Consider the following 25,541-nt stretch of genomic DNA (forward strand, 5'->3'; position numbering starts at 1 on the left):
CTCTTATTTGGTGTTTTACTGCCTTTCTTTATTATTAAACACCTAACTGTACAGTTTTCCACTTTAACCAGGGAGACACTCCATCTTCCTCCAGCACCTGTGACATTCTCTGAGCTGCGTCGGGCGAGTAAGCGATGGGCTTCCTCACTTTGTGGTGAGTTTAAAACGTCTGGCATGTCTTGGGTTCTGGGCCAAGTGATGTCCACAAATCAATTCTTCTTTTCTACGGGCTTACAATTTTGTTTACCGTTTTATGATCTATTTTTAATTGTATTGGGTTAGAATTGGAGAAAAAGGCCTGTAAAAATCACAACCGAGTTTTATGCTTCTGATATTTGTCGTCAGATACATGATTGTTTTTGAAGAGAATCCCCAGACATGAAATAAAACAACCACACAGCCTCTGATTAAGGTTCAATCTGTATTATTTGCTGAATTGAGTGTATTTATTTCACAATTCAATTCTTTTGCCTGTTTTAGTTTTTAATCTCAGATATATATTTGATTCCGAAACAGATGGAATTTCTCACGGATGCTCCTTTGATCCAGATCTTGTATTTGTGATCATCTAGGCTTTATTCATTCAGCTGCTGTATATTTTGGTGCATGCATGAAGTTCTGTGACTGTTAAAATTTCTTCAGAAACTGTGCTTCTTATAGTGATGCAATATTATATGTTTGTGCCTGTTTACTACTTTTCCCCTAAAATTCTAAAATTCCACAAGGGTGTTAATACGATTGTTAATGTTTCCTCAACAGAAACTCCAGGCCCTGCGTCCCGGTCGCTGAGACTCTCTGGGTGCCTTTATTTTGCTTGTGCCTTCTTCTCTATCCAAGAAATGCAAATGGAGTGGCCTCTCTCCTTTCTCACTGAGTTTTGCTCTTAGAAAAATGTAAAGTAACTTAAAATTATTGCTAAACATTATAACTTCATTGTGGAAACTGACTAGGAAACTACAGATAGATGGAAATAAAGTATAGATAAACGAAGTGCAATGTCGCCATCCGGGAGGAAATATCACGGCTGTCTATGGCAGCTTGGACTCTCTGGGACGAGACGCTGGGCAGGGTTTAGGGAGCAGGCTGTGCATCCAGGAGCAACGTGGGCCCAGCTGTGGCTCATGGGGGTGGGCACGCAGGAGTGACAAAGGGAGGGGAGCCCGGTGCCCTCCGAGCTGAGGGACAAACTGCAGTCACAGTCCTGTGCTTCATGCAGGTTCTCAATCCCCATGAATGCGTTCCCTCTTCTCTTGCCGGTGACCGTTAATCACGTTTTAGAACCAGGACGTGGACGTGGACTTCCTGGGTCTCGCGTGTTTCCAGTTTCTCGTGGATCTGTAGGAGGCTGGGATTACAGAGTGAGATGTGCAAGGCTTACAAGAAGCCAAGAGGAGGTGTTGAGTTGATGGCCTGGTAGACCATCCCAGCATTCAGGGGGACGTGTGGGCTGCACGTGGGCAATGGACAGTCAGCCCGTGCTGGCTGCCAGGGTTTCTGGGGGACGCCCCAGCGAAGTGGGCAGGAGAGCAGAGGAGGGTCCCTGTCAAGAGGGTCCTTGGGAAGAGGTGGGGACTGGCCCTGAAGCCTGAGGTGAAGGAGAGGAGAGCGGGGGCACCTCACAGAGGCCACAGGAGGGAGGCCTGTTGGGAGGATGGAAACCTGCCGAGTTTGAGGGTGAAGGACAGGGGAGGATGCCTGCATGGTCCCCTCTAGAGAGAGCAGAGGGAGTAGAGACAGTATTTCTGCAGTTGTGGCTGGGAGCGGGAGCTACTGTGGCACCCAGGCCCAAGAGGGAGCTGCGTCCTTCGCTTGTGTTTAGACACAACACATTTGTGCAGCCCTGACGGCCACCCCACGGCCCCCTCTGCCAGCCACCTTCTAACCTGTGGCCTCCTTCAGTTCAGAAGACTATTGGGGGACAAGCTGTCAGCTTGGTTACTGAGAGAGGCTGGGCTGGAAGAGAAGGCGTGGATGTGTTTGACAAGCAGCCCGGGGAAGAGTGAGTCCCAGCCCTCAGCAGGCTCCCCAGGACTGAAACAGCCTGGGCCCTGCACCCAGGGAACAGTGAGTCCCAGCTCTCAGCAGGCTCCCAGGACTGAAACAGCCTGGGGCCTGCAGTCCCACGTGGTGGTGAGGAGCCAGTCCCGGAAAAGCTGTGGGGGCCCTGTGGCGGCTGAGCCCAGAGGGAGAAAGGAAGGCGCAGGCCACACACTTGGTTGGGTACCTGCCAGACCAGCTCTTCTCCCCTGCGCAGGCAGTGCAGTGGGTGTCAGAAGGAGTTCGGCCTTTGCAGGCATCACTCTGGAGGAGGAACATCAGCCTCGGGAATACGCCTCCTCTAACAGGGGTACATGGGCTGCCCTCGCTGGCTCTCATCCCTTCCTCTGCTGCCAAGGGGATTGGCCAGACCTCCGTGGGCCTCCACTGTGGGTCTCCACACTGGGATCGATGGTAATGCATTTGGGCCAGCATGTCCTCTGGGGTGGATGGGCCTCCCCACGGCAGTGGTGAGATGCTGAGGGCCCAGGCATGTGTGGGAGGCATGTGAGCCCCGAACACCCACCAATGGCCGATGGCCACACTGCTCAGCTCACTCCTGGCCTTGCTGGGCCTGTCTCTCATCTGTAAAATGAAAAGATTGAAGCAATTATTCCAATTGCTCAGGGGGCCTTTGGTTCTAAGTTTTATTTCTGGAGAAAAAATATGTTTATGTTAAGATCATTTTAGCAAATTGTTTCCGAGAGTAAATTTTATTTTAAGGGCAACTGTAACTCACTTGTTTTCCTCCTACTGTCCAAATCTTTACAGTGAAATTGCTGGTGTGTCTTTCTCAGTGTCTAATTCAAGCAACTGAGATTCTTCACGACAAGGAGGAACAGGGGCCCCTTGAGGAAGCCAGGGTCAAAATTCTGGTGGGCACAGAGCACAGGCAACTCTGTTGGTTCTCACTCAAACCCTCTCAAGGAAGGAGGGCAACAATGGCAACCTCCACAATACCTGTTCCCATCAATCGTCCACCAACCCATCAACCCATCCCTCCACCCATCTATTCATCCATCCATCATCTACCCATCCATCAGTCCATCCATCCATCATCCACCCACCCATCAACTCATCTATCATCCACCAACCCATCAACCCATCTATCATCCACCCACCCATCAACCCATCCCTCCACCCATCTATCAACCCACCCTCCACCCATCTATTCATCCATCCATCATCTACCCATCCATCAGTCCATCCATCCATCATCCACCCATCCATCAACCCATCCCTCCACCCATCTATTCATCCATCCATCATCTACCCATCCATCAGTCCATCCATCCATCATCCACCCACCCATCAACCCATCCCTCCACCCATCTATTCATCCATCCATCATCTATCCATCCATCAGTCCATCCATCCATTATCTACCCATCCATCAATCCATCCATCCAGCCAGTCATGCATAATCCACCCATCTATCAATCCATTCACCATCCACCAGTCCATCAATCCATCCATCATACACCCATTTGTCAATCCATCCATCCATCCATCCACCCATCCATCATCCACCCACCCATCCATCCATCATCCAGTCAACCATTAATCCATCATCCCCCCTCCATACATCTATATTCCACTCATCCATCCATCTTTCACTCATCAATCAATTCATCATCCACCCATCCCTCCATCCATCCATTCATCCATCTATCCATTCATCCATCATCTACCCATCCATGAATCCATTTATCAATCCATCCATGAATCCATCCTCATCCATCCATCCCCTCACCCGTTTGCCCTCCCACCCATCCCTCCATCCCTTCATCCATCCATCCCTTCATCCATCATTCACCCATCCACCAATCCATCTATCCATTCATCCCTTCATCCACCCAGCCATCCCTCCATCCCTATACCCATCCATCCATCCATCCATCCATCCATCCATTTGTCATCTACCCACCCACCCATCTGCCATCCACCCACCTATCCATCTTTTCACCCATCCATTCATTATCCACACATACACAGCTGTCTGTCATCCACCTACCCATTCATCTTTTCATCTATCCATCCATTCATCTATTCACCCATCCATCCAGGGGGGATTTATGGAGCTCCTGCTTCCTGGTTGTTCTGTTGTGTACCTGAGGCCCTGGCTCTACAGCTCAGCAGTCTTGTCCTGTATCATGTGATCATAAAAGTAAGGAAGCAGAGGAAAGAAGGCGAGCATGGTTAGGGGATCGAGAGTGGGGTGAGAAACTAAAACCTAGAAAGCTCAGGGGACCCCCACTTGTCACACCAGCTCTGGCCGCTCTCATTTTCAGTTATAGCAGATTAAGCTGCACACAGCAGACAGAGAGATACACAGTCAGATACAGACTGATATAAAGACAGAGGTAGATGGATCCACAGATAATAGACAGATACAGAGATCAGTGAGTAACAGACAGATGAGAGATAAATATAGGAGATAAAAAGATGACAGATGGATAAATGATAGGTGGTTAGACAGGTGGATATGCAAACTTTCATACCTAGAATTCAGACACAACATTGCACCTTTGTGTGTGTGTGTACATAGCTCACTTGTGCCAGACACACAGCAGATTTTCAATGAGCATTTGCTGCCTGAATGTCTAAGGGGTAGCATTTGGTTTTCCTAGAATCCTCGAGGGGTCTGCCAGGGAAGGAGTCTCCGGGGAGATTTCTCAGAATTGGTGTAGAGCGTGTAGAATCCTGAGCCTCACCATGGGCGGTGGGAGTTGGGGCTTCTCAGGACAGGGCCCAGGAAACACTGCATAGGCTGCATCTGGGGAGCACAGGCCTGCAGGAGGCTGCACAGCAGCCGGGACCTACAAGAAGAGGCCGTGCTAGCCCTAAGGCTTTGCAGTTCTCTCCTACTGCTTCCCCCTCACAGTGGGGACACCGAGGTCGGGGTGGGAGTGGTGACATCCCCAGCACTGGGGAGTCCTGAAACTGGGACCCCCACTGTCCATACAGGGTTCAGCCCACAGAGGCTGCTGCACCCCAAAGCTTCACCCTGCAGCCCTCACACTGGCCTGTGTCTCCCCATTCCGACACCAATCAATAGCCATCTGCTAAGAGGGGAAAGTGCAGACAGGTGTGCTGGGCGCGTGATGGTGCTGTGGCCATCCTCCCATCTGGGCACCTCCTGGGTGTTCGATTTCCTCACTCAGTTGCCTGGCCGCCTCCCCCAGGAAGTCTCCCTGGATGCCCTTGCCCAGGGTGAGTGAGTTTCTCTCCCTTGGGGCCCCTCACTCTGGACCTGTGTTGATCCAGCCCTGACAATGGCCCTCAGCTTTCATGTCCCACCCATGGGGACTCGGGACCCCTGAAGGCAGAGGCCGCATTCAATTCATCTCAGTCCCAGCACCAAGCACAACGTCTGCAGAAAGCAGTGACTCGATACATTTTTTTGTTTCATTTGCCCAATTTGGTCAATAAAAAAAAAAGCACTGTTATCCTGCACTAGAATCTCCAGCTGAATTCGCGGCCTGAGATCTGCTCTAGAAGGAAAAATAGACGTTAGCTCCGCGTCTCTGCAGACCGCGCAGTTCTAGGATGATGTAATTAACTTCTCCGGCCTCCAAGGTAGTTTGACGTTAGTTCAATTTTATTATATTTCAGAATTTTCTCTCAGGTTTTTCTTCCATTCCTCGGCTTCATTCAAAAATAGTTCCTAGACGAAGCCTTGACAGAGAAAGAGATGTTATTTGTGTCTCTGTTACATCTCAAATTATATTGAATTGTTTTCTCGATGCCAACGCCCCGCCCTCGAAGTCCCCACTGCCGCAAACGCAGCCCAGGGATGGGCCAGGCGTTGTTCGTGGCAGCGCTGGTCCACTCTGCAGGGGCTGTAATGGGGGGCGCAGCCTCTCCCTGAGTGAAGCTGAGGACTTCCCACACCTGCTCCAGTCTTTCTGCCCTCTTGAAAACATTGTTTAAAGAAATACCTTGGGGAAGAAGAAGTCCAACTCTGTGGTTGATGCAGGAGCACGGGCGGGCTTTGCAATCAATAGGAAGCCACTTGGCGTCTTGAGAGCTGTCCTGGGAGGCAAACGGGGTCTCCTGTGGAATCCCACACAGCAAATGCAAAGGACAGGTGGGGACTTGCGGGGCGGTGGTTTCAGCGGATGCCTGAGTGTGTCTGGGAATGAGTCAGGAGGCGTCAGAGGCCTGGACGGTGTCTGTCGCAGAAATGGGCCTCTGGTCAGCCCTAGGGGGTCAGAGCTGAGGGGTGGACGGTCCCTCAGAACCCACAGCTCAGGACCCACCCCAGCTATGAAACTCTCCCTGAGGTGGCTCTCCGTGTGCTGTGAGACGAGGGAGGACACAGGGGCAGGTCTCTGGCTGTCCTCCTCCTCCGTGTCTCAGCCCAGCAATCCGACTGTGCTTTCGACCTGGGTCACCTTTATTCCTGTCCCCTGATATCCCAAACATCAGTAAGTCTTGTCTATTTCACATCCTGAACGTCTCCGAAAGCCACTAAGTTTTCTCCATCTGGACCACTGGCACTGGCCCAAGCCACAAATGTCTGGCATCCGGGCAGGTGAAAAGCTCCATCCGTCAGACCTGTGCCCCCTGCCCACCCCTGAGGCCTTCCCTGGTGTCTATCACAATGCTACCTTCACATCATGTCTACGTTCCTCTGCCCTTTAAATCCATCTTGTATGGAGATAGGTTCCCCTAAGCCTGTTCGCTTGTAGTGCCATCTCGGTGGCCTAAAACCCCCATCTCTGCGATGATCCCATCAGAAGCCTGGACATCAGGCCAACTTCCTCTGTCCCCAGGTGCTGCTAATTTTACTTCCCAAGTCCTTCCCAAATGCACCCCTCTTTCCTAACATTTGTAATTCCCAAGGACTTCCCTTGCGCTCAGCTTCCAGAGGGTCTCCTACCTGCAGTCTGGCCTGGGTGACTCTCTGACACCCAAGTATGTGTTGCATTCTCCCTGGGAGATCTGCCCCGCTCCGACTGGACGCATCTCTAGCCAGTGCCATGCTGGTCGCAGACAGCTGGCACACGGCAGGCTCCTGGCCTCTCCACCACGGCTCTAGCTGCTGCCTCCACCTGCACTGCTCAGCTCTCCTTCTCCAGAAGCCTTTCTCCCTGTGCTCGACCCTCTAGACTTGGTGGCAATGTCCCCACCTGCAGGAAGACACCTCTGAGCTGAGCTTCCTCACCTAGAATTGCTGAACATCTCCACATGACATTAAAATTATCTGTTTTGTTCCTGCCATTAAGATTACACACGATCAAGGAAATAGTAAGTAAAGATGTGGTCAGAATGCAGAGAAATGTAGAACTCAGTGTATACCTAACATGCAGATAACCAATCCTAGAAGGTGGAAAAAAAAAAAAAAGATAAAGTTGCACTCATGGCAAACCTGGCAAAAGGTTGACAATCACCATGGATGAGGAACTCACACATGAATGGCGGCTGTGGCCAGAGTGAGCACAGCACAGAGGCGCAAAGGCAGTGCGTGGAGCCACATGGGACAGCCGGGCGGATGGAAACCAAAGACAGCAATGCACAGGAGTGTTTGCCGTGGCTCCTGGCTTGTCTCCGGGCCTGCGAGTGCAGGATTGCTCATACGCGTGGATACCTCCAATTCTAGACTGCTCTTTCTGTCAATTCTAACTACTCTTTCTGTCAATTCTAGACTGCTCTTTCTGTCCATTCTAGATTGCTCTGTCAATTCTAGACTGTCAATTTTAGACTGCTCTTTCTATCAATTCTAACTACTCTTTCTGTCAGTTCTAGTCTGCTCTTTCTGTCAATTCTAGACTGCTCTGTCAGTTCTAGACTGCTCTTTCTGTCCATTCTAGACAGCTCTTTCTGTCAATTCTAGATTGCTCTGTCAATTCTACACAGCTCTTTCTATCAATCCTAGACAGCTCTTTCTGTCAATTCTAGACTGCTCTGTCAGTTCTAGACTGCTCTTTCTGTCCATTCTAGACAGCTCTTTCTGTCAATTCTAGATTGCTCTGTCAATTCTACACAGCTCTTTCTATCAATCCTAGACAGCTCTTTCTGTCAATTCTAGACTGCTCTTTCTGTCAATTCTAGACTGCTCTTTCTGTCAATTCTAGACAGCTCTATCAATTCTAGACTGTTCTTTCTGTCAATTCTAGACAACTGTATCAATTCTAGTCTGCTCTTTCTGTCAATCCTAGACTGCTGCTCTTTCTGTCAGTCCTAGACAGCTCTTTCTGTCAGTTCTAGATTGCTCTTTCTGTGCCACTTGTGGGGAGGATGGGAGTGAATTTCTAAAATATGTATTCATTTTGTCTTGGTACTGGCATTCTAATGATAAATATTAAGGTTATAATTCTAAGTAAAATAAAACTTTTATCCAAAGCTCTATGAACAGCTCAACAACTGAAATAATCTAAATGTCCAAAAATATGGAAAGATGATATGAACTGTGATGTAGCCATTGGATCAGTATTTGTGAGCTACTGGGTACCTATATGTGTATACATATGTGTTCATGTATATGAATGGGTATGCATACATATATTTTTAAAAATTTGGCCCCCACCCTAGAATCTGTAACCCTAAATGGGTTAGGAGACTCTGGCTTCTTTGTGTAAGTCTTGGGAGGAACTCTCTTATGTAGAGGTCAGAGCCCCAGTTTTCCAGCCCTCCTTGCAGAGAGAGAAAGGGCCATGGCCCAGGTCCTGCAGTCAATGCTCCCAGCAGAGTTGAGCAACCAGGGGCCGGCAAAGACCCTGGGAGGATGGCTTTGCTGAGAGCAGCAGTGGCAAATGGCTGAAGAACAGCTACTCCGCAGAGGCAGCAGCAGCACCCAGCATCCGTGGGGCCAGCACAGGAAGGCAAGCTCCAGGATGAGTCTGGTGGCACAGGGGTTCTGTCTCTCTGTGGCTCTGTCTCAGGGGTTCTGTCTCTCTCTGTGGCTCTGTCTCAGGGGTTCTGTGTCTCTCTGTGGTTCTGTCTCAGGGGTTCTGTGTCTCTCTGCGGCTCTGTCTCAGGGGTTCTGTGTCTCTCTGCGGCTCTGTCTCAGGGGTTCTGTGTCTCTCTGCGGCTCTGTCTCAGGGGTTCTGTGTCTCTCTGCGGCTCTGTCTCAGGGGTTCTGTGTCTCTGTGGCTCTGTCTCAGGGGTTCTGTGTCTCTGTGGCTCTGTCTCAGGGGTTCTGTGTCTCTGTGGCTCTGTCTCAGGGGTTCTGTCTCTCTGTGGCTCTGTCTCAGGGGTTCTGTGTCTCTCTGTGGCTCTGTCTCAGGGGTTCTGTGTCTCTCTGTGGCTCTGTCTCAGGGGTTCTGTCTCTCTCTGTGGTTCTGTCTCAGGGGTTCTGTGTCTCTGCGGCTCTGTCTCAGGGGTTCTGTCTCTCTGTGGTTCTGTCTCAGGGTTTCTGTGTCTCTCTGTGGTTCTGTCTCAGGGGTTCTGTGTCTCCCTGTGGCTCTGTCTCAGGGGTTCTGTGTCTCTCTGTGGCTCTGTCTCAGGGGTTCTGTGTCTCTGTGGCTCTGTCTCAGGGGTTCTGTGTCTCTCTGTGGCTCTGTCTCAGGGGTTCTGTGTCTCTCTGTGGCTCTGTCTCAGGGGTTCTGTCTCTCTCTGTGGCTCTGTCTCAGGGGTTCTGTGTCTCTGCGGCTCTGTCTCAGGGGTTCTGTCTCTCTGTGGTTCTGTCTCAGGGTTTCTGTGTCTCTCTGTGGCTCTGTCTCAGGGGTTCTGTGTCTCTCTGTGGCTCTGTCTCAGGGTTTCTGTGTCTCTCTGTGGCTCTGTCTCAGGGTTTCTGTGTCTCTCTGTGGCTCTGTCTCAGGGTTTCTGTGTCTCTCTGTGGCTCTGTCTCAGGGGTTCTGTGTCTCTCTGTGGCTCTGTCTCAGGGGTTCTGTGTCTCTGTGGCTCTGTCTCAGGGTTTCTGTGTCTCTCTGTGGCTCTGTCTCAGGGGTTCTGTGTCTCTCTGTGGCTCTGTCTCAGGGGTTCTGTGTCTCTCTGTGGCTCTGTCTCAGGGGTTCTGTGTCTCTCTGTGGCTCTGTCTCAGGGGTTCTGTGTCTCTCTGTGGCTCTGTCTCAGGGGTTCTGTCTCTCTCTGTGGTTCTGTCTCAGGGGTTCTGTCTCTCTGTGGCTCTGTCTCAGGGGTTCTGTGTCTCTCTGTGGCTCTGTCTCAGGGGTTCTGTGTCTCTCTGTGGCTCTGTCTCAGGGGTTCTGTGTCTCTGTGGCTCTGTCTCAGGGGTTCTGTGTCTCTCTGTGGCTCTGTCTCAGGGGTTCTGTCTCTCTGTGGCTCTGTCTCAGGGGTTCTGTGTCTCTCTGTGGCTCTGTCTCAGGGGTTCTGTGTCTCTCTGTGGCTCTGTCTCAGGGGTTCTGTGTCTCTCTGTGGCTCTGTCTCAGGGGTTCTGTGTCTCTCTGTGGCTCTGTCTCAGGGGTTCTGTGTCTCTCTGTGGCTCTGTCTCAGGGGTTCTGTGTCTCTCTGTGGCTCTGTCTCAGGGGTTCTGTGTCTCTCTGTGGCTCTGTCTCAGGGGTTCTGTCTCTCTCTGTGGTTCTGTCTCAGGGGTTCTGTGTCTCTCTGTGGTTCTGTCTTAGGGGTTCTGATCCTATGCAGTGACCCTGAGTTTGTGGCCACCACACCTGGTTTCTCAGCCCTTCTAGAAGGGCTGCAAGCTATGCAAGAGGAATATATTTCTCTCTCTCTCTCTCTTTTTTTTTTTTTTTTTGCTTAAATGGCTGGACTTGCTTTCTGTTGCTTGCATGTCAGAAGGCTGTCTGAGTGTTCTGGTTTGGCCTCCCAAAGTTTATGGGGAAATCGTTATGATACAGTGCTTAGTAAAAATTAGTACTAAACAGCTAAACAATAAATTATAATAGTAAACAAAACTACAATTGACTGAGAAACATAGCAGCAAAAATTCTACAATCTATATTAGCAAATCACAGCCAGAGATATATAAAAAAGGGTAATATGTCTTGGCCAAGTGGAATTTACCCAAAAACTATAAAATTGGTTTAAGATCAAGAAAAAAAATCAATGGATGAAATCTACCACCTTATTAGAATAAAGCAGGGGAGCGATCATATTTCAGGAAAAAAATGTCAATCAATTTATGATAACTCATAGTAAACTGGAATAGAAAAAAAAATGTCCTTAATTCTGTGAGGGGCATCTACAAATAAAACCTATTGCAAATATTATAGTTAAGGTCAAAGTACTGAAGCTCTCCGCCCGTGATGGTTAACTTCCTGTGTCTATTCGGCTAGGTTACAGTGCTCAATTATTTGGTCAAACAGCAGTCAAGGTGTTACCATGAAGGCATTTTTCGGTGTGATTAATATTTAAAATAGTAGACTTTGAGTAAAGCAGTTGACCTTCTACAATGTGGGTGGGCCTTGTCTAATCAGTTGAACACTTAAGAATCAAGACTGTTTCCTGATAAAGAAGGAATTCTAACCCCAGATGGCAACAAGGAAGCCCTGCCAGAGTTTCCAGGCTGCCAGCCTACCCTACAAATTTCAGACTCGCCAGCCTCTAGAATTGTGTGAGCCATTTTCCTTAATATCTCTATCTGTCTGTCTATCTATCTATCTATCTATCTATCTATCTATCTATCTATCTAATCTATCTATCTATCTATCATCTATCTACCCACCTATCTATCCATCTATCTATCCATCTATCATCTATCTATCTCCATCTGGACTATTAGCTCTGTTTTTCTGGAGAACTCCAACACAGACGTGGGGACAGAGATTGGTTCTAGAGGAAGAAAATCTAAGACTGAGCCTTCTGAATTTGTTCTAAGGTTTCTGGAATTTGGTTATCTAAACTGATTAGGTTTAAACCATGATTAATTCTGTTTCCAATAGTGAGGAGAGCACTAATAGTCTGTGGTGTTGAGTAAAAAAATTATGCCAGACATTTGTTAAAAAATGGCAAGAATGAATGTATTAAAAATGGCCGCAATGGAGGAGAGAAATTGAATTCAACTCTGACTACAGCAAAGACAGCTGGAGACTTGAACCAACAGGCATAGTGAGAAGATCAATAGATGGAAAACGAGCAAGAGGAAGTTGATGAGGTAGCAAGCTTTGGGGGATTCTTGCTAAACTGACTCAATAGGATGCTTCACAAGGCAGGGAGAGGTCCTCAGATATCAAGAGCAAGGAGGGGGGTGGAATTTGATAATGGAGGGGAGGATTCTTGTTAAACTATCTTAGCAGGATTCTTTGCTAAAACTGAGCTGGTAAGGGGAGCAGGCTCAGGCCAAGGCCTCATTGAGAAGAGGGCTCTGAGGAGCCTGACTGAAGTTTGGTCGAGAAGGGAGTCCTGGTCCATGCATGAAGTGGCAAGAGAGAAATGCAGAATATCACCATGGGATGCTCCTAATTCAATACTCCTAAGAGTCAAGGTTCTGGGGGCCTGTGTATACTATACTTTTGAGCATTCTTGTCCAAATAACAAGTATATTGAGATTCACTGGTTTCTCCTAATGTTGATGGACAAAGTGGGGAAAGAAACGGATGAGCTCAGGGACTAGAATTCCCAGCTCAATCACTACACAAATAACCTGAAAACTTCTATGTCTGCCCTGAAAGAAACCCTTCCCTCCTGTAGCTGCAGGGCTGAGAGTGAAACCCAAACCCAGAGTCTCATTCTGTATGTGGCTGATTTACAACTGCAAATTGACCTCCCAGCCTCACAGGGCTGTTTCCTGTTAAAATGAGCGCATTCGTTCCTAAAATCAGGAATGAGCCAACAACGTTTCACTGTGGCCACTCACGTTCAACATTGTACTGGAATCCCTTGGCAGTGCTATGTGGAGAAAAATGAAAAGAGATACAAAAACTAGAAAGAGAGAAAGAAGTAATATCTTTGTAGATGACATGATTATGTGTGAAGAAAATTCAAGGAAGTCTATAAGCAAGTCATTAGATTTAATTAGTGAATTTATCAAGGCCAATATAAAAACTAAATATTATTTCCATATACTTGTAACAAACAATTAAACAGTTATTTTAAAAGGTACTATCTACAATTGCATTGAAAATTAAATATCGACTGACATATGTGCGAGAAATCCACATTAAAGAAAAATAAACATTGCCAAGAGAAACTAAGAGGGTCTAAATAAATGTGGAGATGTACCATCTTCATGGATTGGAAGACACAGTATCAACATGTCAGTTCCTTCCACATTGAGCTACAGATTCATTATAATTTCATTTAAAACTCCTTTATATTTCTTTTGTAGAAACATCTAAGGTGATTTTAAAGTGAACAAGGAAAGTCAAGTGACACAGAAGAGATAAGACAACCAGTGGGAGAAATAACTCATTGGAAGACCAACCACCAAACTCCAAGACTCTCTGTAAAGCCAAAGCAATGTAGACACCATGGTATTAGCATGAAGTTAGACAAACGAATCAATGGAACAGAACGTGAAGGCCTGAAATAGACCCACACATATGCCGAATATTCATCAGAGAAAGGAAGGGTGCCTCAGTAAATTGCCTTAGTCAATCCCCATGGAAAAAGGAATCTTCATTTCTACTTCATGCCATTGATTTGAAGTGATCATTGTCCTAACATGTCAAAGCAAAAATAAAAAGCATTTAGAGGAAAACAAAATAGGACAGCAAGACCACATCTCTCTGACGCTTACCTTCTTTCAAAGGGCTCAGCTGATTAGGTCAGGCTTACCTAGGCAATCGCTTTTGATTAACTCAAAGTAAACGGATTAATAGGTAATCACTGGAGTAATTTCCCGTCACATTCACAGCCCCGGCTTCCCACACACACTGGTGGAGAGGAGCTTATTCAGAGGGTGTACTCTGGGGCAGGAATCTTGGAGGTCACCTTAGAATTCTGTCTAGCACAGACATTGTGTCCAAAACATGCTGATTTCTCAAATATATGGCTATTGAGTGTGAAAGCGTCTGCTAAATACCTGAAGTCAAAACTAATGAGCCTAGAGTAATTGCAATCGACAGTGGCCTGCTGTGTTTCTTGCAGGAGTGGAGCTCAGAATTCAGGGCCCCTCGATCATCTGCAGGTGTGTGGGGTCAGCCAGGGTCCACCCAGGACTGGGCTGTCGTGAGCTGGCCTGGGGGCCGGAGGTGCTGGGACGGCCTCCAGGATGTGAACGTCCACCTTGCGATCCGTGGAGGGAGCTGCCTGGTTTTGAGCCGGACAAGTTGAGTTCCCTCCCCTTTCCTTATTCACTTCACTGGAGGAATGATGTGCCACCAGGGTCTCTGCTCCAGCCTGTCTGGGTGGAGAGGGCCAGTGATGGATAACGGTGGAGGGGAGTGGCCCCAGGGTGCCCACAGTGCTAGCATCTGTGTTGTGGGGGTGCAGAGGGGCAAGTCCTGGACTGGTGGGCTTGGGGCCAAGAGGACCTGGGGCAGAAAAGAAGCCCCCACAGTGCTGACCACCCACGTGAGAAGAGGAATAAGAGCTCTTCTAGCTTCCGCAGGTGTTGGGTCAGGACGCACGGGGGCTCCATTAAAGGAAAGGCAGGCTGAGGGGCCAGCTGTGAACTCTGGGGTCATGACTGACCCATGGAACAGACGGGCTCAGGGGCCAGGCAGGCAGAAGCCAGGACAGACCTGTCCTCCAGGGGAGGGTGATGTGTGAGGTCTGAACTCCAGTGTGGGGGAGAGGGGCACATTCCTGACCCCACCTCTCCCTTCCTCCCTGGGTCGAGGAGAGGACCTTTCAGTGTGAGTGGGGAGGGGCTGAGACACGGGCTCCCCCGGCCTGGGGCTCTGTGGCCACTGTGCAGACTCTGCACAGACCTTCCGGGTCCTGAGTGGCCCTTGGCCAGAAGCAAATCTGTGTAGACAGGAGCTCATGGTGAGATTGAGACTTTATTTAGAAAAAAAAAACTCAACAAGCAAGAGAACATGACAAATTCTTGCTACCATAGTAACTAAGATGGCTGGAAGGATGAACCAGGGGAAGAGCCTGGAGGACCAGCACAATTGTCTGCTGCCTCATCTCCCGAGACCCCAGATGCCTCCTGCCGCCGCTTTCTCCCAAATTCCCAACCTGGCAGTGGGGAGGGGGCTGGCTTGTTAAAAATGGTTTTGATCCTGACCTCCATGCTCCGTGCTCACCACAAAGCAGCCTCCCACAAAGCAACCTTCAAAGTCCCTGCCCAGCTTGGGGCTTTCCCCAAGACCCTTCCTTTGCTGTCCTGCTGCCCTGGTTTTCTGCTTAAAGCCATATCATGTATGACCTTTCCGTTGGGGCCCATGGTGCAGGGGCACGCTGGGCCTCCTTCTCCATTCAGAGAGCCCACTCCTCAGAACACCGGCTGCCAGTCCTTGTTCCTCCTCCCGTGCTGAGGACCGCAGCCTACGTTTCCTTGGGGCTGGGCCCGTGAGAACCAGACACCAGGGTCTCTGTGAGGAGATGGGGTCAGTGGGTTCTGAAGGCACAGCGCTGTGTCCAGCTGGGGGACAGAGGAGGTGAAATCAGAGAGAAAAAGGCTGCGTGTCACGGCTTCAGGGGCCCCAGACCATGAGAAGGACCCCAGACCATGAGGAAGGACCCCAGGCCAGGAGGAAGGACCCCAGGCCAGGAGGAAGGACCCCAGACCATGAGGAAGGACCCCAGGCCAGGAGGAAGGACCCCAGACCACAAGGAAGGACCACAGGCCAGGAGGAAGGGAATTGTTGTCAATGCAGCAATGAGGACATGGGCGTTCAGATGAGGAATTATGAGCTGCAAAGTGGAGGGTGCACAGGGCCACAGCCCAGCAGTCCCGGAAAGGCTGGCAGGGAAGCTGTGAATCCTGAAACGTAGAACAGAGTCAGCCAGGGACCAACCAGGAAGAGCCTTCCCCGCAGAGAACCCCACACCACCAGAGAGACCAGTGCAGACAGAGCGAGAACCTGGCAGAGACCTTCCCCACAGAGAAACCTCAGACCATCAAAGAGGTAATTGGAGACAGAGTGAGACAGAGCAGAGAACTTCCCCACAGAGAACCCCATGCCACCTAAGAAACCAATGCAGACGGAGGGAGAACCTGGCAGAGGCCTACCCCACAGAGCATCCCCGCATCACCAGAGAGACCAGTGCAGACAGACCGAGAACCTGGCAGAGAGGGGCCCAGCATATCAGTCACCAGGAACCCCTGCATCAAGTGACAGCGAGACCCCTTGGCACAGCCACCTGGATGCTACAGGAAAGGGAGTGAGTTGAGCCCTGACTCTGGGCTCTGCTGGGTGCTGGGGAGCCGGGAGCCCTGACTCAGCTCTGCCGGGTGCTGGGGAGCCGGGAGCCCTGACTCTGAGCTCTGCCGGGTGCTGGGGAGCCAGGAGCCCTGACTCTGAGCTCTGTTGGGTGCTGGTGAGTCGGGAGCCCTGACTCTGAGCTCTGCCGGGTGCTGGGGAGCTGGGAGCCCTGACTCAGCTCTGCTGATAAGCAGGTGACGGGACCCACACCTTCGAGGGCTTTTGGCGTTACCTGCTTTCTTTAAATATACGCATGTGGTGTCCTCAGAGGACCCAGTCTTAGGGTTGTGTCCAAAGAAATGCCCACCAAAAACAGACAAAAGAATGTTCACAGTAGCCTGCCTATTGCCAAAAAATAGAATCACCTCAAATGTATACTCAAAACGAGGTTTCAAAAAAGGTAATTGAAGGCCAGGCACGGTGGCTCACACCTGTAATTCCAGCACTTTTGCAGGACCAGGAGGAAGGATCACTTGCAGTTCAAGGCCAGAGGGGCAACATAGTGAGACCCCATCGAAAGAAAGAAAGAGGGAGGAAAGGAAGGAAGGAAGGAAGGAAGGGAGGGAGGGAGGGAGGGAGGGAGGAACGAAGGGAGGGAGGGAGGGAGGAAGGAAGGAAGAAGGAAAGAAAAAGGGAGGAAGAAGAGAGGAAGGAAGAAGGAAGGAAGAAGGAAGAAAGGGAGAAAGGAAGGAAGAAGGGAGGAAGGAAGAAGAGAGGAAGGAAGGAAGAAGGAAGGAAGGAAGAAGCTAGGAAGGAAGGAAAGAAGGAAGGAAAGAAGGAAGCAGGGAGGAAGGAATGAAGGGAGGGAGGGAGGGGACGGGAAGGTGAATAAGACCCGGTGGCTTCAGGGCTCAAAGGGAACTTGAGTTTGGGACGTTGCTCATGTCCTCCCGTCCGCAGGAGAAAGGAGTGGGGAGGTGAGAGAGGGAGGGAGGGGAGGGGAGAAAGGGAAAGGGAGGGAGGGAGGTGGGGGGAGGGGCCAGAGAGAAGCAGGGGAGGGGAGGGGAGGGAGGAAGGCAGAGGAGGGAAGGGAAGGAGGCCGGGAGGGGAGGGAGGCTGGCAGGGGAGGGAGGACCCTGGAGGCAGGTTCACTAGCCGGCAGTGAGGGAGAGCACCATGAGGGAACAAACGGCAGGGGCAGCTGGGTTGGGAAGGAGGGCGTCCCTTGGCTGCCTGGAGGGCCCCGCGGGTGACCTGGGCACCTGCCACCGCCGTCTCCTGGAGGAGGAGAGCCCCTCACATCCTGACAGTGTCTGACAGGCTGAGGTCCCAGACCTGGATCCAGGGGCAGACAGGCCTGCAGGGCTATGCAGTGACCAACATCAGCCTCCGTCCAGGGCCCGGCCAGGTGCCTTTGGCTGGGACCTGGCTGTGTGGCCACAGAGCAGAGGAGCCCGGCCAGAGAGACCAAGGGGAGGCAAACGGGACCCCACCGGGCTCCAGAACCCACCCTGCTCCCTCCACACGGCTGGGCCTGGGCAGGTCGGCAGCTCTGGCTGGAGTCTGGAGGCTGAAGCGAGTCGGGGCTCAAGGCTCCTCCTGCTCTGTTCGCTCCCTGGTCCCCTTGAGTGTCTGGCTCCTGCCGGTTTTCCCAGGAGACCCCAGGCCGGCTGCAGGAGGCTGGGGTTGGACCCGCCATCGAGCTGAATCCACTCGCCTCCAAGAGCTCTGCTCAGGGCCCTCTGGGTGCCGCTGTCCACACAAGGCCGGCTCTGTTTCTGCCTCCCTGCCCGACTCAGGGAGGGTTGGGTCATGGTAGGGAGGCCCTGGGGTGCTCAGCATGAGCCAGTGAGTTTCTGGGCAGCAGGAGTGTCGCCTCCAAGGACCCCTGGCCTCGGCCCCAGGAGGATGAGTTTCCCAACGCTGAGGCCAACACTGTCTGGAGCCCTGAGGAGGCCCCGGTGAGAGATACCAGGACGGGTGCAGCCTCCGCCACCCTCACCTCCCCAAAGCATCTGGTCTCAGACACAGGGAATCGCAGCCGAGGGCCAGGGTCCCAGGAGGATCAAAGGGGGGACCTCCCAGGGTGGCCGCCTGTGACCCACACTGCTTCCAAACCACCAGGGGCAGTGCGTCTGCCCCCACGGCTTGTGCCACCAGGAGAGGCCGGGCCATCCATCTGGGTTTAATTTGGAAATTAGGCAGCGTTCAAGTTCCATTATGTGGCAGAATTAGCCGCGGAAGCCAGGGCAGCGTCGCGCGTGGGGAATGAGCTATGGCTTCGTTAATCAGGGGAGACAGTGCTGGGAACCAGGAGGCTAGCGAGGTCACCGGAGGAAGGAGAGGCTGCAGCCGCGTGGGGTGCCGGACACCTGGGCTCTGCCTCGCTGCCGGCTGCCTGGTGTGGTGGCTCCCAACTCCGGCTCCCAGCTCCGGCCGGCCTGTCTCCGGGACACTCCTGGGTATGGGATATTTGTCCTTTACCCTGCTCCTCCGTCCCGAAGCCAGTCTCCCCTCCTCAGACCTGACTCCATTCCAGGAACCCCCACGCAAGGGGCAGGTGGGCCATCTGAGGGGGAGGTTGGGATCTGTGCTGGGTGACAGGGGCTTAAACCACCATCCATGGCAATGCTGGAGGACAGGACAGGACTCAGCGTGTCCGGGGAAAGCCGGTGCAGCCCGGCCCTGAGGGCCTCAGAGGGCAGCGCCAGGGGAATCTGAGCCTGAGGAAGGACAGTGACAGGAGCGGGGAGAGAGACAAAATGTGGCAAGGGAGGGAAGTGACAGGGAACCACCGCCTCCTCCTGCGCCTCCTTCCACGGGTCAGCCTCGAGGGAGGGGCCACTCCCAACCTCCCAGAGGCAGGACTTGTCCCCACGCTGGGCCTGTGTGTCCCACTGGAGGCAGGACTTGTCCCCACGCTGGGCCTGTGTGTCCTGGCTGGGTTGTGCTGACCTGGTGTGGGCAGCCCCTGAGTACTGAGAGACCCTCACCCACAGGGCCCCTGCCAAGGTGGCTTCCCCGACCCTTGGAGGGTGACGGTTGCCTCTGTGCTGTGCCCCTCTCTGGACAGGCCACACGGCCAGCTCCTCCTGCCTGCCTGGTCTGGGTACCATTGGCAAGCTGTGCCAGGACCACCCACCCCAGGGCCTGTGGAGTGGCCTGAAGGTCTGGGTCACTGGGGCTCCCCCTTCTGCAACCTGCTGTGACGGGGGAGCTGCTCTGACAGAGGAGGGGAGGGTGTCGGATTGGGGTGGCCTGGGAAGGCCATAGTGGGGACACGGGCACACAGCGGGGACACGGGCACACAGAGGGGAGATGTCCGCTGTTGGAAGACGGAGACAGCTTGGAGGGAGGCAGTCACAGGCTGCAGAGCACCAGGAGCCACCAGCATTGGGAAGGGCCCTCAGGTCCCCGGGGGCGCAGCCCATCCTTGCCTTGGTCTCAGGTTTCTCCCTGTGAACTGTGAGAGGAGGGATCTGTTTTCACCTGGCCCGTGCTGCTCCCTGAAGGCTCTCTGTGGTGGCTGCTCGGCCTCAGGCTGACCTTTGATCTGCCCGAGGAAGAAGCCCTTCTTGGGGGCAGGGTCTCTGCAGCCCCCCAGGCCAGCCCCTCTCAGCAGCAGGCCCGCTGCACTGGGACACCCTCTGCTCCCTGAAGAGAGGTCTCTGCTGCAGGGGAGGCAGGATGACCCCCTGACTGGGCTGAGGCTGGGGGTTGGGAGTGGAGTGGACTCAGCCCAGAAAGCCCCCCAAGCCCCCTGCCGGTCCTCTAAGGGGAAAGCCAGCCCCTGTGCATGGCCTGGCATTCCACCAATCTCCAGGTGTGCACCCCCACCGCTGGGCCCGCAGGGAGGAGGGCTCTGTGTGCCTGCCACGCCTCCTCCCTCCCCCACAGGCCCGCTAGGGCTTCAGAGGGGTCATCTCCTCCTTATGTATGTGGGTCTTGCCATCTGGCTGCAGCTCCCAGAGGAACTCCTCCCCATTCTCCGCTTTCAGGAGACCGCTCCCCTCCCTGTCACCCCCTCCCAGGGCCTTGTCTCACTACGGATTTGCTTCTGTATCTTAGGGTGTGAAGATGCACCTGCCCCCCATAGCCGTGCTAAGTGAGTTGCCCTCCCCGAGGCCCACCAGCTGAGGGGATTGGGGACCCCTAGGGTTCCAAGGACCAGGAGAGGACAGCGTCAGAGATCAAGCCGCAGGCTGGCTCAGGGCCCCAGGAGGCTGCCTTGTGCTCATACCTGGCAGACGCTGGTGCCCGTCTTGGCCACTCCCTGAGTGGATGCTCTTCCCAGCACCTGGAACTCCGGGGGAGGGAGGTTCAGGCTGCATGGGCGGGTTGCACCGCATAAGAGCTGGCAGGTGGTGTGGACACTTCACCTCTGCTGCAGTTCTCTAACTTGTTGGTGGCCAAGGAGTGACCGTCTTACCAGCCAGTGGGCCTGGGATAGCCCCTCCTCCCATTCCAGGCTCCCTCTGGGCCGGGCTAAGGGCTGAGCACAGGCGTTGAGTCCGGGAGTGGAGCAGACGTGACGCGTGCAGCCTCCCGCAGGTGTGGACTTTGGGGTCCCTTCCTGAGCCCCTGCCATCGTCATCACAGAGCTGCCCCAGGACCTGTGAGACCAGGAAGCTCCTGGTGCCCGGAAGACCTGCTGGTTGCTCCCGTCACGTTCCCTGCACACACCTGCACTGATGCGATGCTTAGCAGGGTCCTGCCAAGAACCCCAGGCCAGGGCTGCAGGGACAGTGAATCACAGGGCTGTTAGTGCCCAAGAGAGCAGACGGTGTTGATTCAGTAGTGGGGAGAAGCGGGGACCCCATAACTGGACCCTCCTGGCCCTCACTGGACCCTCCTGGCCACCCCCCTCCATTGGTGCAGGCCGAGGGATCAGTTGCAATGGTCTCAGGCCCACAGGTGCCTGCTGGGACCACCCGCTCTCAGTGCTTCTGCCCACGGAATACACCAACAATGTGGGCTCAAGCCCTTCACTGTCTCCCATACTCACCTCTGATGTAGAAATAACAGAACCCTGGGCAACAGTTCTGGTTTGTTTTGCCTTTCATTTTTGGGCTCAGTGAGACTCTAGGAAAAGCTTTGCAGGGTGCAGGTAAGGTGGGAGGAGGGGCTACCCACAGGTCTTTAGTCAGTGCCGTCCCAAGGCCTCAGCACCCTGTGCAAAGTATCTCGTGAGGAAGACGCTCTCCTACAGACTCCCAAAGCTGGAGACATCACTGGGGGCTTCCTTCCCCGACCTAGCAGTAACTGTGGGGACCCTAAGCAGGGGCAGGGAGGTGGGTGCCCCTGAGCATCAGCCTTGAAGGGGTCCGTCTTGGCCAGTCTTCTCCCCGCTGCAGGGGAGACCCTCAGGGCCCCGGGGACCCAGGAAGGCCAGGGCCCGGGGAGGGTGGGGGTCCTTCCTGGGTGAAGTCTCCCCGGGGGGCTGGGGAGTGTGGGGAGGCTGGGGGTCCTTCCTGGGTGGGGGCTCCCCGAGAAAGCACCAAGAGGAGAGTGGACATGCGGCACCCTGGTGTTCACTTCTCTCTTTTCCTTTCAGAACCCACTTTGGGGCAGTGGGGCCAGGACGCCCCCTTCTCGGGTGGTCTCACGTCCTCAGGAGACTTTGCTCTGGGGGAAGGCGGGGTCTCAGGTGCAGGAGAGGAGCTGGTGGTGGTTCAGGACTGAAGGGACTCACGGTGCCTGCTGGCTTTCCAGGACAAGAAGCACATCCCAGGGGAGAGCACGCAGGGCCCGAAACACCGTGGGCAGCTCACTGGGATGGGCTGGGGTGTGCAGGCCCAGCAGGGAGGGGTCTTGGCGGCGGTGGGGGGTCGCCCAGTCTTCAGGGATTCTCCCTGCTCCTTTGAGGATACGTTGACCATGGTGGGGGGCGGAGAGAATTGCCCAGGAGGCACCGGCCCAGCGGGAGCCCCTTCCTGTGCTCAGGAACCTCACAGTCCAGTATAGAAGACGTCGTGTTCAATTATTCCGTGAAAAAAGCCAGGGGTTTCCACAATTCAACACCCATTAGCTGATAATTCCGCACAGATTCTCATCTAACGTGACCGTATTTTATACAAATTACTTCGGATAAGAATTCAGTCCTTAATAACATTGATCTTCATAAAATGGTCACCCAGCATCTTGTCTAGGGCTCCTGTACTTCCGGTTGAAGTTACAAATCAAAGTGTGAGACGGCTACAGATGACCTCGTGGTCCGGAGCCCACGGCGGACGCGTCGTAGGCCTGGGTTTCTAAGGGCACCATCTGCAGAGCTCCTGGGACAGCATGGAACCCATGCCTACGTTTCCGCACTGGGGAAACCCTGCAGCCCCCACCCCACGAACCCTCGGTGACGGGCGAGTGCCTTGTGCCTGCCACTGGCCCCTGTGGGTCCACTCAGCTCCTCCCACCCTCCTCCATACAGTCTGGGGACCTGCTGTTTCCCGGATACTTTGGGAAGAGACTGACAGGTTCCTGGACGGCGAGGGGCCTCGTGAGTGCCGCCGACCCCGTGATAGGCACCCACAGGCCCTTGGAGGAAGATTCATTGTGTGGCTCTGCGACACGGCAGGGCCATTGCCCTAATACGTTATCAGGCTTGTTGAAATATCAATTTTGCACATGGCTTCACACGGCTGCCTGCGGCCCTGCTCAAGCCTATTACTTAATTCTTCTGTCATTAAGAAATCCAATCTCTGACTCCAATGGCATTGGAGGGGGTGAGGGGAGGCGCTGGCTAATAGACCTCGAACCATCTGCTAATTGCGGTTCCTCAAACCCCGAGTGAAGATGAAAGGGAATGAGGGAGGTAATGGAAAAGCACCAAGGTGCCCTGACAAGGCCCAGACAGTCTCATGCAGTCCAGGCACTGTTCCTTCCAGCACCCACCGGCTCCCTTTCTGAGCTCAGACACTGAAGTGTGGCTCTGCATGCAAGATTCCAGAGTTCCTCACAGCTCTGCACACAAAATTTCCACAGCCCCTCCTGCTCTGCACACACAACCCCTCCCCATGTGCACACGCAATTTCCACAGCCCCTCACAGCTCTGCACACACAATTCACACATCCCCTCCCACTCTGCACACACGATTTCCACAGCTCCTCCCTGCTCTGCACACACGATTTCCACAGCCCCTCCCACTCTGCACACACGATTTCCACAGCCCCTCCCTGCTCTGCACGCACAATTTCCACAGCCCCTCCCACTCTGCACACATGATTTTCTCAGCCCCTCCCCGCTCTGCATGCACAATTTCCACAGCCCTTCCCACTCTGCACACATGATTTCCACAGCGCCTCCCACTCTGCACACATAATTCACACAGCCCCTCCCACTCTGCACACACGGTTTTCTCAGCCCCTCTCCACTTCCAGGGGCTTTCTGTCCAAGCTGCTCAGGCCCTAGTGTCCTGCCAGGGGATCCAATGGCAGCTCCACCAGGGAGGGACCAGAGGATGCTGACACCCCTTTCTGCTGGGTGGCTGTGCCTCCTGAACCCTCAGTAGCCTCAACTCAGTGGGGTGGGCGTTCCTTCAAATGCCCCTGCCCCAGATCTGAGATAGCTCCTCTCCTCTCCTCTCTCCAGGAGGCCCTTGAAGCAGTCGATGACTTTGTACGGCTCCGACCCCTTGTCCTCCTCCTCCAGAGGGAGGCCTGTCGACAGCAGTTTTCCATATCTCAAGCCCCTTTATAACTGAGGACATTAATTTCTCTCTCCATCCTGTTGGCTCCATGCTAAGCAGGCCCCAGTCCTTACCCTAAGACGCTTGTGTTGGCCAACCATTCATCATTTCCATCTCTCTTCTGAGCCCTTTCCAACCAAGGGCTTCGTTTTGGTGCGCCTTGACGAAGTTGTCCATGATCTCATCAACATCTAATCAGAGCCAAATGAAACAAGGGCAGATTGTATAAGAATAATTCCCAACGTAAATGACCGTAAACAACTAATTTTTTCTGTGATTCAACACACGGCTCCCTCCTCATCCCTTGCAGGGACTGTGGCCTTAGCTCTGTGAATACAAGCGCGTGGCTCCCAGCTGTTGCTCATCAGCAGTCTGGCTCCCGTCCAAGCCTGTTTACCTGTTCTGGCTCCAACTTGATGCTCCCATTTGTATTATTGGTGCTTTTCAAATAAAGGAGCCGAAGACAGTGAGCTGAGCCTGCCTCCCCGCTCTGAGGAAGACTGGAGGGCAGGATGGATGGACGAGGGCTGGCCCCTCCCCTCCACTGGGCAGTGGGCGCAGCCTGCCTTCTCTCTCACACTGTGCCCTGCCCTCAAGTGCTTCTTGTCCTACAACCTGCCTTTAGAGCTTCAGTAGCCCAAACGCTGGCAGCTCCACAGCATCCGCCCAGGCGCACTTGGAAGGGGACGCTGGCTTGGAATCCTTCTTCCAGCTGTGGAGACGGTCGGGCGTCCTGGTCCTGGCCCTTCAGTGTTAGAGGCTCAGCAGGCTACGTGCACGGCCTAAGGCACATGACTCTTTGCAGAATCAAAAATTCCAGGGAAAATAATGAAAATGACTCTGCTCATTGAGAGGTTTTCATTGATTATTATTTTTTAGACAAGAACATTGCAGAGAATGTTTTGAAAAACACATTTAACTTTCATTATGGGGAAAATATAACAGGATATTAAAAAGTCCATATGGGAAAGGTGGACCTTCATTAATTTCTCTTTAATTAGCCTTCATTAATTTCCCCTTAATTAGCCTTCATTAATTTTGTCATTAGAAAATCTGCCCATCCATTTATTCACTCATCCACCTGCTGACTTCCAAGGACCGGGCTTCTGCGGGCTGTGGACAGGTGTGTTGTGGGTCTCCAGCTTCTCCCAGACCTCACGACTCCGGAAGCTGAGGTGAGCCCTGAGGAGGCCACAGCAGATGCCCACAGCAGAGGAGACGGCGGCTTGGGCCAGGATGGTGGCCCTGGGCATGGAGGAGGGATGGACATACAGAGCTTTCAGATGCAGGAAGGCAACAGGAGCAGAGCCAAGGCGACGCGTGGGCACCAGCTGTGGGAGAATGGTGAGTGTCGGTGCCTCTTGTCTGGACAGTGGAGGGAGAGCAGCCGGTTTGACATGGAAGGTGGCCGGTTTTCACTGGACTGTGAGTTCTTGAGGGCAAAGACTGCGTCCGTCTTGTTTCCCGTGTATTCTGACACTGGCACGAACGGCAAGAGATGAAATGGAAAATAAGGAACGCTGTTGTGCTTGTGCTGAGTCTGGGGCCTGAGAAGCTCCCAGCTGCCGTGGCTGTGTGTGGCTGTGGCTCCCATCTGTGGCTGCTCTGTAAGGAGCTAGTGCTGTGTGGCGGGGGCCACAGCAAGCGCCTGGCACATTTCGGGAGGTCAATCACCCACCAGTTTCTGAAAGATGTGTCCCTTTTC

Source organism: Macaca nemestrina, chromosome 15 (assembly GCF_043159975.1).
Source record: "Macaca nemestrina isolate mMacNem1 chromosome 15, mMacNem.hap1, whole genome shotgun sequence".
NCBI classification, from domain to species: domain Eukaryota; kingdom Metazoa; phylum Chordata; class Mammalia; order Primates; family Cercopithecidae; genus Macaca; species Macaca nemestrina.